The sequence below is a fragment of the Nematolebias whitei genome, chromosome 2 (genome assembly GCF_014905685.2).
Source record: "Nematolebias whitei isolate Nwh7 chromosome 2, NemWhi1, whole genome shotgun sequence".
Taxonomy (NCBI): domain Eukaryota; kingdom Metazoa; phylum Chordata; class Actinopteri; order Cyprinodontiformes; family Rivulidae; genus Nematolebias; species Nematolebias whitei.
In genome coordinates, this window is record NC_056499.1 from 54,134,116 (window position 1) to 54,144,379 (window position 10,264).

Consider the following 10,264-nt stretch of genomic DNA (forward strand, 5'->3'; position numbering starts at 1 on the left):
TGTTGGACTTCCTGAGATTTAATTTTAACCCAGGTGTCGTCAACATACCTGAACCAATGACTTGGTGGTGTCCCTGAAAAGGACGTCAAGGCTCTCTTTTCTACCTCCTCCATGTACAGGTTGGCAACAATAGGAGAAACTGGAGACCCCACAGCACACCCATGTTTCTGCCTATAATATTGCTCCCCATATGTGAAGTAGGTTGACTGCAGGCACAGTTTCAAGAGTTGACACAGTTGTTCTGTGGAAAGCGTGGTCCTGCTGCTCAGAGTGGTGTCTGATTTTAATCTTAAACTGACCACCTCTACTGCATCATCAACAGGAATGCACGTAAAGAGTGATGTGACATCAAAAGAGACCATTGTTTCATCAGTCTCCATGATGACATCCCTCACCTTATCCACAAAGTCCATGGTGTTCTGTATGTGGTGTTCTGAGCTGCCAACTAAAGGGATGAGTACAGACGCCAGATATTTGGAAACATTGTACGTGACAGAGTTAATCATACTAACGACTGGTCTTAAATCTTTGTGAAAAGAAATCATCCATCGTTAAACAGGGGTGGAGGCCTACATGTTCAATTGTCCCCCTCTTACAATGCTGTGATTGCTAGTATCACTCAGCCCTCTGTGAATAGTAAACAGCCATCAGTGTGCTAATGATCCATTGTTATGCTGATGGTCCTTCTTGAGCATGTGATCAGCTGGTTTTGGTTGTCAGCAGCAAAACTGGTTGATCCACTCTAAGAAGGTGCTATTTAAGAGACTGAGCACCTCAGACTGAGGAAGTCTCTCGGATGAGAGACGAAACGTTTCTACATTTTTTTGTTGTTTTGCTTTGTTTTGTTTTTTTGAATGTCCAGAGGACCAGATTTAACTTTTTTAGACATGCTTGTAGTCTAAGTAGCTGATTGGATTCATTGGGTTGAATGGACAAATATAATTGTGTGTCATCAGCATAACAATGAAAATTTATCCCATGCTGTTTAATAATTTTACCTAATGGAAGCATATATAAAGTAAAGAGTATTGGCCCAAGCACTGAGCCCTGAGGAACTCTTGTGATAAGATGTTATTTTTGTTGTTTTCAACCAGTTTGACAAGACTGTCAACAAGGAAGAGGGCCAGCAATGGAGGAGGGGTGTACCAAAGAGACCATCTTATCACAAGCAGAACTGGTTTGTTCCACTTTGGAGTAAGCTATTGGGGGAAGAATCAGTTTTGTTGTGTGTTTCCTTGACTGATGAAGCCTTCCGGACCAAAGGCGAAACGTTTCAGCACAAAAAAAAGAAACTGTCCTGATGACCTGACTGAAAAATGTTGGACTGAAATGTATGCTTTATACCTGCACAATATGTAGCTACTTTGTAAAATGTGTCCTTGAGGGAAGAGTATAACCTGGATTAAAAGTGTGGATCATTGTAGTGAAGCCTTCGTCTTCAACCATTGACAGAGGCCTCGTGTCTGTGACGATCATGTTCTGGATGCTTTCAGTGAAGACAGCTGCTGCTGTGGTGTCCATGATGTCTTTCCATCATGAAGGCTGTCATTGTTTGTTGTTGTTTTCTGGAATGAGAAAGAGTATTTATGTATTATAGCATAATTTACAGCAACTCAAGAAATGCCTTGTTTCACTTACAGCGTTAGGTTCAGGCAGAAGTAGCTAAAAGAGCAATTAAACACACACACACATAAAATACTTTATTACACACATTTGAGTAGATGTAATAAATTACTTTAATTCCTGTTTAAATGCAATTCATCCTGCCATACAGTGCAGTGTCTTCAGACTTTGTTAGCAAATTAAAAGTTGAAGTTGAATTATTATCTTTGTGTTAGATTTATTTATAAATCACATTTAAACACTGCTTGTACCATTTAAATTGAAATAAAAAGTAACACACGTTCTCTATCACAGTCATTAATCAACTAACAAACAAGCAACAGCTTTTTTTTTTTTCTTTTTCATTTACCCTTTATTTATACAGGTAGTCTCATTGAGCCACGAGAACTCATTTTGAAGAGAGACCTGTTTAGGGAGCAGATGAGGGTTAAGGGCCTTGCTCGGGCCCAGAGTGGGGCGAATGAGGGTGGAGGCGGGTGTGGGTGTTTCATCTTTTCCACCCACATTTTTTTGATTTTGATGTTGATTGTACCGAGAGTTGAACCTGTGACTTTTCGATCACAGGCCCATCTTCTAACCTCTGTGCCACCACTCCCCACTGCTTGTACCTATTAAATTAAATAAATGTAACACACGTTCTCTATCACTGTCATTAATCAGATAACAAACAAGCAGCAGCTTCAGCTACAGACAGACTGACGTTACGTTTTCTCACTTGGAAACAGAAAAAAAGTAGAATATTGTAGACTCACCTGCAACACATGACGAGTTGTGTCAGCTGATGCTCCTTCTTCCTCCTCGTGACTCCGACATGTTTACGTTTCATCTCCGTGGTTCTCTCGTGTCGTGTCGTCACTTTTCAAAGCTGCATGTTGCGCAGTTTTTATCTTTGTCAAGTGCTCCCACACTTTGGAGGACTTTGGTCGAACAGTTTTCGCTGCGTCAGTCATTTGTAAAATTTACTTATTTTCCTTTGAAAACTGCCTCTACTCTGCTTCCACCTCCCCCCGCGCTCTGTTCAACTCGCGCTGCATGTTTTTTTTTCAAACTTTATTCAGTCAGTCAGCATTGACAATGCACTGCCCGTGAACAAAATGGCTCCGCAGCGCCATGAAAGACGCTTAAGGCTCCAGTATACTGCCGCGCATGTCCGTTCACGCGTACGTACGCGTGTACTGTACGCAGAGGGTTCAAGCTGTAGAGCAGCTTCACAGACAAGGGGCGTTTACCTTCGGGACAAATTGAGGTCGCCAATTGGTCATTTGCTGACAAGCATACTGGATTGATTGACAGGTCAGAAAAAAGAAAAAAGCGAGCGCTGGCAGCCCCACGCAGCAGTGTTCTGTGTGCAGTGTTCTGTGTTTATATGTTGTTAATAAAAAGATCTAAAAATTAAAAAAAAAAACAGCGCTGGCTTTACAGCCCACACATCAGACCAGCCCACCAGGAAATCTCCAGACCCTCCCGCAGCCACGCTGGACCTGAGTTTAATTCGCTCGTGACAAATTCCTCCATTTCTCACCATTTCAGTCATTGCATCAACGGAGGAGGAAGAGATCACTGCCTCTTGGCAAAAAAACAAAAGAAAAGGCCAGATCAGAGATGAAGAAGAGGAATTTAATACATTGGTGTCACATACAAAACGTTGGTTACGTACTGTAACCCCAGATTCTCTGAGTATAAGCGTAGCCCTTTAAGGCTGTCGCTGATGGGTTTATCCCGATATGCGAAGCATTGCACTGAAAAATTTAGTCCACACCCACCTGCTGTGTGTGCCCCACCCGATCCGTATAAATTACGTTAAGAGCAGGAAATCGGCTCCCAAAATAGCTTTTTCTTCAGCCATTTAGGAGCCAGTGAGGCCCGACGCTTAAAGGGCTACGCTTATACTCATAGAATCTGGGGTTACAGTACGTAACCAACGTTCTATTTCGTATAGGCTTCGCCCTTTAAGGCTGTCGCTGATGGGTTAAGGGCGAAGCGGATGTTGTCCTCGCCTCACTGGGTCCATTCGAACACCGTATGAAGCAGAAGCTTGCCCACAAAACGTCTTGTCACTCAGCTCCCCATGTGCGTAATTACGCATTGCGTAATTATGTGTCCCGGGAAAATTAAACGGGGAGGGAACAATGCTGAAAAGAGTCATGAACCAACCGGTTTACGGATGAACAGTATGAACAGATTAATAATAACAGGAGAGCTGATTATTAATCAAATGAACTGATTGGTAACAATAGTCATGGACTGATTAATGACAATAGAACCAAAATAACAATCACAATTTGTGATTGATAACAACATCTCACACTGTAATGCATGCAGACAGATGTGAGTTAAACGGAGTTCCATGAAACAACAATATTCATTCTGTAAACACTAAGGACAGAATATATCATGGAACGAGCCGTCACATCGCATAGATAAAAGTGAATGAATGAGCAGGGTGTTGACCATGCGGTCGCAGTGCAAAATGTCCTGCATTGTCATACCATTATGCAAGGCAGTCGAAGATGCGATACCCCTGGTCGAGTGTGCTCTGAGGTTGACAGGAGGCTCTAAATCTGATGCTCTGTAGGCTTCAGAAATGGCCTCACACAGCCAGTGTGACAAGCGCTGGGTGGATAACGGGCGACCTGCAGATGCATCTCTATAATGCACAAACAAATGTTGACGCATTACAGCTGTGTGCGCTATGTAACACGTCAACGCCCACACCGGACAGAGGAGATGATAAGACGCTACTTCTTCTGATCTGGGGGGGGGGGGGGGGTGAACGATATTGCTCTTGATTTAAAAGAGCTTGTGATGTTTTTAGGCATAAAAGCTGGGTTTGGTCTTAAATCAGCTGAGCTGCTGTCAGCCTGAATTCTGAGACATGACGGAGCGACAGAGAGGGCAGATAAATCACTCACTCTTAGCGGATGTTAAAGCCAGCAGCAGGGCTGTTTAAAGAGACAAGAATTTAATTGGAACCGGATCCAGAGGCTCAAATGGAGCTTTGATCAGGACCTGCAGGACCAGTGTTAAATCCCATTGTGGAACAAGTGGGTGTGAAACAGGCCTGCGTCTCTGTACACCTTTTAGAAAACGCTTCATCAGCGGATGATTAAAACCTTTTCTGTCTCCGAACCCTTCGTGGCAGGAAGAGATGGCTGCAGTGTACGTATTAAACGTGCTGGACGCCAAATTTCTGTCCATCAGCTGCTGCAGAAAGGACAGCATGTCACCTAATGGACATGAGGTGGCCTCTACACCCTTCTCTGTACACCAGCGCTGAAAAGCTGTCCACTTTGATGTGTACAGCGCTGTGGTAGATGCAGCACGTGAAACCTGAATTGTGCGCACTACATCCTGTGGGAGACCCATCCTCTCTAAGCGGATCCGTTCAGCGGCCAGACCACAGGTGCTGGCCTATTTCTGGGTAACTCCTGATCGCTCCTCCTGCCTGGAGGAGAGCGTCCTCCCTCCACGGCAGTTTCCATGGGCGCCCCGACAGCAGGCGTTGCAGGACTGGGAACCATGGTGCGCTCACGCGTTCGGGGGCCACCAGGAGAGCTGTCAATCCCTCCTCCTGAACTCGGTTCAGGAACCGTAAAATCAGAAGAGGTGGAGGAAAACGCGTACAGAAGCATTTTGGGCCATGGGCTGTGAGCAAATGCATCCACCCCCAGTGGTGGTTCGTCTCGTGGGCTCAGAGAAAGCCATAATTGATACTGAGCGTTTTCTCGTGTCACAAACAGGCCCACAGCTGCTATTTCAATCTGAGTCAAAATGCTCCGTCAGAGGATGATTAAAGGTTGTTCTGTCTCCGACAACTTTGAGACAAAAAGAAAACATGGCTGCAGCATACGATTATCATGCTGGACACCAGATTTCTGTCCGACTGCTGCAGAAAAGGACAGCATGTCGTCCAGTGGACATGAAGTGGCCACTACGCCTTCTTTGTACACCTTTTACAAAATGTTTCATCAGCAGATGATTAAAGCTGTTCTGTCTCGAAAATTTCGTGACAGGAAGAGATGGCCGCAGTGAACGTTTTACACGAGCTGAACACCAGATCTCTGTCCATCAGCTGCTGCAGAGAGGACGGCACACGACCTAGTGAACATGAAATGGCCTCTACACCTTTCTCTGCACAGCAGCGCTGAAAAACTGACGATGTTAACAGCGCTGTGGTGGTTGCAGCACGTGAATCCTGAATCGTACGCACTACATCTTGAGAGAGATCCATCCTCTCAAAAAGATCTGCACAGCAGCCAGACCACAGGTGCTGGCCTATTCTGATTAACTCCTGGTCGCTCCTCCCGCCTGGAGGAGAGCGTCCTCCCTCCACGGCAGGTTCCATGAGCGCCCCGATAACAAGTGTCGTAGGCCTGGGAACCATGATGCGTTCACGCACTTGGGACAGAGGAGCTGTCAGTCCCTCCTCCTGAGCTCGGTTCAGAAAACCGTGATATCAAGAGGGAGAGAGGGAGGTGAAAAAGCATTACAACCACAGGCTGTGAGCAGACACGTCCACCCCAGCGGTGGATCGTCCCGTGGCTCCATGATAATTATAGTTGACATTGAGCGTTCTCTCGTGTTGCTACACGTCCACAGGCGCTCACAGGATTTTTGCCGCATTTGAGCCATAGCTCTGGGTGGAAGGTCCCAGGTCCCCGTGCCGCAAAGGACCGTCTTTGGACATCACATCCGCCCCCTGTTCAGAATACATGAGATGTACCCTACTCCAATGGAGAGCAGATTGGGTGTGCCCCACACAGCATCTGTCTCACAATGTGGCACATGGGTTGAGCGCATACATCTCCTGCCAGTTATGTATGCAACAGTCACTTGCTGTCTGTGTGAATCAAAACCCTGATGATTCTGCAGCTCAAGGCAAAGTGTTGAATCACATTAAAAAAAACCCGTGCGACACTCCAAAAACATTTAAATGAACTGCTGTGTAGAGAACCACAATGCCCCCACAGCTCGTTAAATGTGTGTGCCTCTGTGAAATCTGACATGTGTGATGTAGGTCTGCTGACGGAAACAGCTGATATCACTCAACCGGTTCACGTGAGTTGCACTGCTGCCACCTGTCTGTACAAACTGCTCAGCAGCAGCAGGTGTCCAGATAAAGCAGAATTCTCCTCCATGCTCTGTGCGGCGGCTGCAGAGCGGCTTGGGCGCATTAATGGAGTGTTTCTCACAGTTCAAAATAGACAAATCTAGAATAAATCTCATCTTTCCGGTTTGTTGGGACCAGGGAGTGACGAGAGAGGAACCCTGTGTTTTCCTCTCCTTCTGAGACTCTGGAAAATTACATTTAAATCAGAATTTCCTGAGCTTCTGCGAGAGGGGACGAGATCTGTTCTAGAAATGACAGAAAACGTCATTAGAGTTCATCCACACCAGGTTTGAGCTGTACTGCAGCGTGAACCCCCAGATGAAAACGGTTCGCCTATCCGTCTGGAGCGCGCGCTCTTTGCCACTCGTTTATAAAGTTACAAAGCGGGCACGCGTTTATGCTGTGAAACTCACATGCATGCTGATGTGAGCTGGTGCGCGCTAAAGGAGAAAGAAAAAGTGCGCGCCCCCGAGCATGCAAATCGTTTGTGCGTTTGCTGATGCTGCGGGACGCAGCTCATGTGTTTTGCTCACTTTGTGTGCAGCTGCTCCGTGTAAACGCTCGGGGAGCGGGTGCACGTATGAGCCGACGTGCCCTGAAGAGTCGTGTGTGCGCGCCCTCATTCATGCGACGCCTTAAGCCAGGATTGCCGCGGGAGCGTGCGTTTGATGCTGGTGCGGTCAGGAAGCGGCGCGCGGCATCGGTGGGGCGAGGTTACCACTGGGCTCAGTCTGCAGAAACACGTTCATTCTTGGCTGCGAATTACGTGAGCTTTTGAGTGATTCCACGAGCTGCAGTATTAATTCAGAAAACCTTCTTTGAGGATGATGGAGCGGAGCTTCTGTGAGGCTTGTGAAACTGTTGACGCCGCGGGAGCGCGCGTTTGACACCACTGCGATGAAAACGCGTGTCGCTCCTACCGAGAGCGAGATACGTTACTGGGCTCGTACCGCGGTCTCACGTTAACGTTGACGTGAACGGCGGGTGCTGAGAGCTGCGTGCGCGCTTTCATAACGCAGCGCCTTATAGGTGAAGGCTGCGCGAGCACGTGTTGGCACCGCCCCAGTGAATGAAACAACCTTAAAAGGCTCATTCGTGATGAGTGTGTGTGATGGGGCCGCTTGTCAGATCATCCGTGCTGACAGCCTGGCTAAAAGACACTTCATCATAAAATGATGTTATTCCACATCTTGTGTCATCAACACACCTCCAGCAAACCGACACCTGGTTATCTTCCCTTGAGCTCTGTTTTTTGTCCTAGAGGGCCCCCTGTTGGCGAAGTCCGGGAAAAATTGAACTTCCGGATGCCGGGAACGTCTGACGGGAGGGGCTGGCGTAGCAGAGCTGGGGAGGCATTGTGCAGCCGTGGAGCATCTTGAAATGATCTCTTGCTGATGAAAAGGCCCTCCAACAGAAGCTTCTGTAGCTCTCCTTAGAAGAAGGTGGAGTGATGAGCCAGGAGAACCTCTGGGACCTCATTCTCCGTCTGCGATACGGGGCGGCAGACAGCAAAAGAGGCGCACCGGTTGGGGATGACATCAGCTGCCCTGCGGACGGAGCGTACTGCAGGGGCCGATAGCATCGTTAGCGAACAGCCGCTACGAGAGCGGAGCGAGCCAAAGGTCAGAGGGCCCACCGTCTCTTCCTGCCTCTGAACGTGTACGCCAACAGCGTAACGTGTTGTTCGCTGCAGCCGTCTGGAACGCATGCTGGTGAGCTCAGTTGGAGAGCGGTGTCACCGTCTGGGTTACGCTAACCGGAGGCACGGGACGCTGGTCCACCTGGACATCTTGCTCTAATGAAGCCTCCGTCAGGCTCGGCTCCAGGGGGCACTAAAGGACTTTCCGCTCGGTGAACCCCTGCTCTGGAGATGGGTGCGGACTGTGGAGACTGGCCCCCCCAATCTACCAGGAAAACCGGCTGTGGCCTCGCCCATAGGACATCCTGTTGGGAAAACGAGGCCAGATGGATCAAGACGGTGAGCCGGAATGGAACCTAGTAAAAACAACCTTCCCGCCGGATCATCCGAACTGGCGGGAAAAAGCGTGGGACCTAAAAAGGGTCCCTTCATGTCAGCCGCCTCCTGGGTTATGCTGGGCAACCCCAGAGGGCGCCGTCGGCCGGGAGCGGTGTGATCGCCGATGCGAAACGAGGCGAGATGAGGTGAGCATTCGCTCAGTCCCCCTCCACCGACACTACACTCTCTAGAAGGGAATGAGCAGCGGGGGGCTGCAGCTGAGCGCCGCCTGTCCCGGAGGAACCATCCGATTCACTCCGAGGGTCGGCGATAAGAGGAAAATTACAAGATAGCGTTGTCCAGCGTGTAGCGACCTGTCACTGAGAAATATTCCTCGGTGCTTACCTTGAAACAAGACTGCTCGTCAGCTTCTCCTCGGGGAGGAGAGCTCACCGGACGACCGGAGGTCGACGTGCCGGGTCAAGCATTCTTAACAAAGGTTGTTCATCTACAACTTTCCTTCTTCGTTCTTTTGACAGTGCTATTAGCTTGCTGAAGAAAAAATGGGAGCCGATTTCCCGCTCTTAACGTAACTTATACGGACTGGGTGGGGCCCACACAGCAGGTGGGCGTGGGCTAAATTTTTCAGTGCAATGCTTCGCATATCGGGATAAACCCATCAGCGACAGCCTTACAGGGCGAAGCTTATACGAAATAGAACAGTCCGTCGCTGAGCAGTTTGTTGTGTGACACCACGTACGCGGTCGTAAAAATGTGAACTTTGCACGGAGGGTATGCTGGGGGGTACGCACGTACCTCTGCGTATGTACGTGCATACCTCTGCGTATGGATGTATGCGGCAGTATACTGGGGGCTTAAATCGCGCGATACAACAAATCAATAATGAAATTCGTTGCCAACACTTTTAATCATCGATTTTTATCGATTTGTTGTTGCAGCCCTAGTCTCTTTAGAATGATTTGTTCAATTAGCTTTGTAGAGATCTAGTAGAGTGCTGTATGAATGGGTAAATGAGGACACAGATTGTAGGGTAAAGTGCTTTGAGTATCTTGAAATAAGATAGAAAGGTGCTATATAAGTACAGTCCATTTACCATATATATATGTATGTATATATATACAGTGGTCCCTTGTTTTTCGCAGGTGTTTGGGACCATGCCCACCGGTAATAAGTGAACACATCAAACACTGAACCTGAACACATCAGACACTGTGCCTGAACCTGAACACATCAGACACTACCTGAACCTGAACACATCAGACACTGTACCTGAACCTGAACACGTCAGACACTGTGCCTGAACCTGAACACATCAGACCCTGAACCTGAACACATCAGACACTGTACCTGAATCTGAACACATCAGACACTGTACCTGAACCTGAACACATCAGACACTATGCCTGAATCTGAACACATCAGACACTGTGCCTGAACCTGAACACATCAGACAATGTACCTGAACCTGAACACATCAGACACTGAACCTGAACACATCAAACACTATGCCTGAACCTGAACACATCAGACACTGTGCCTGAACCTGAACACAT

General features: G+C 47.9%; 1 protein-coding gene across 1 annotated transcript in view; it reads left to right on the plus strand.

The window, feature by feature from the left end:
* The window catches only part of nob1 (NIN1 (RPN12) binding protein 1 homolog), a 36,393-nt gene that overhangs the window by 6,365 nt on the left and 19,764 nt on the right, over positions 1–10,264 (plus strand). The gene's annotated exons all lie outside the window — the stretch shown is intronic.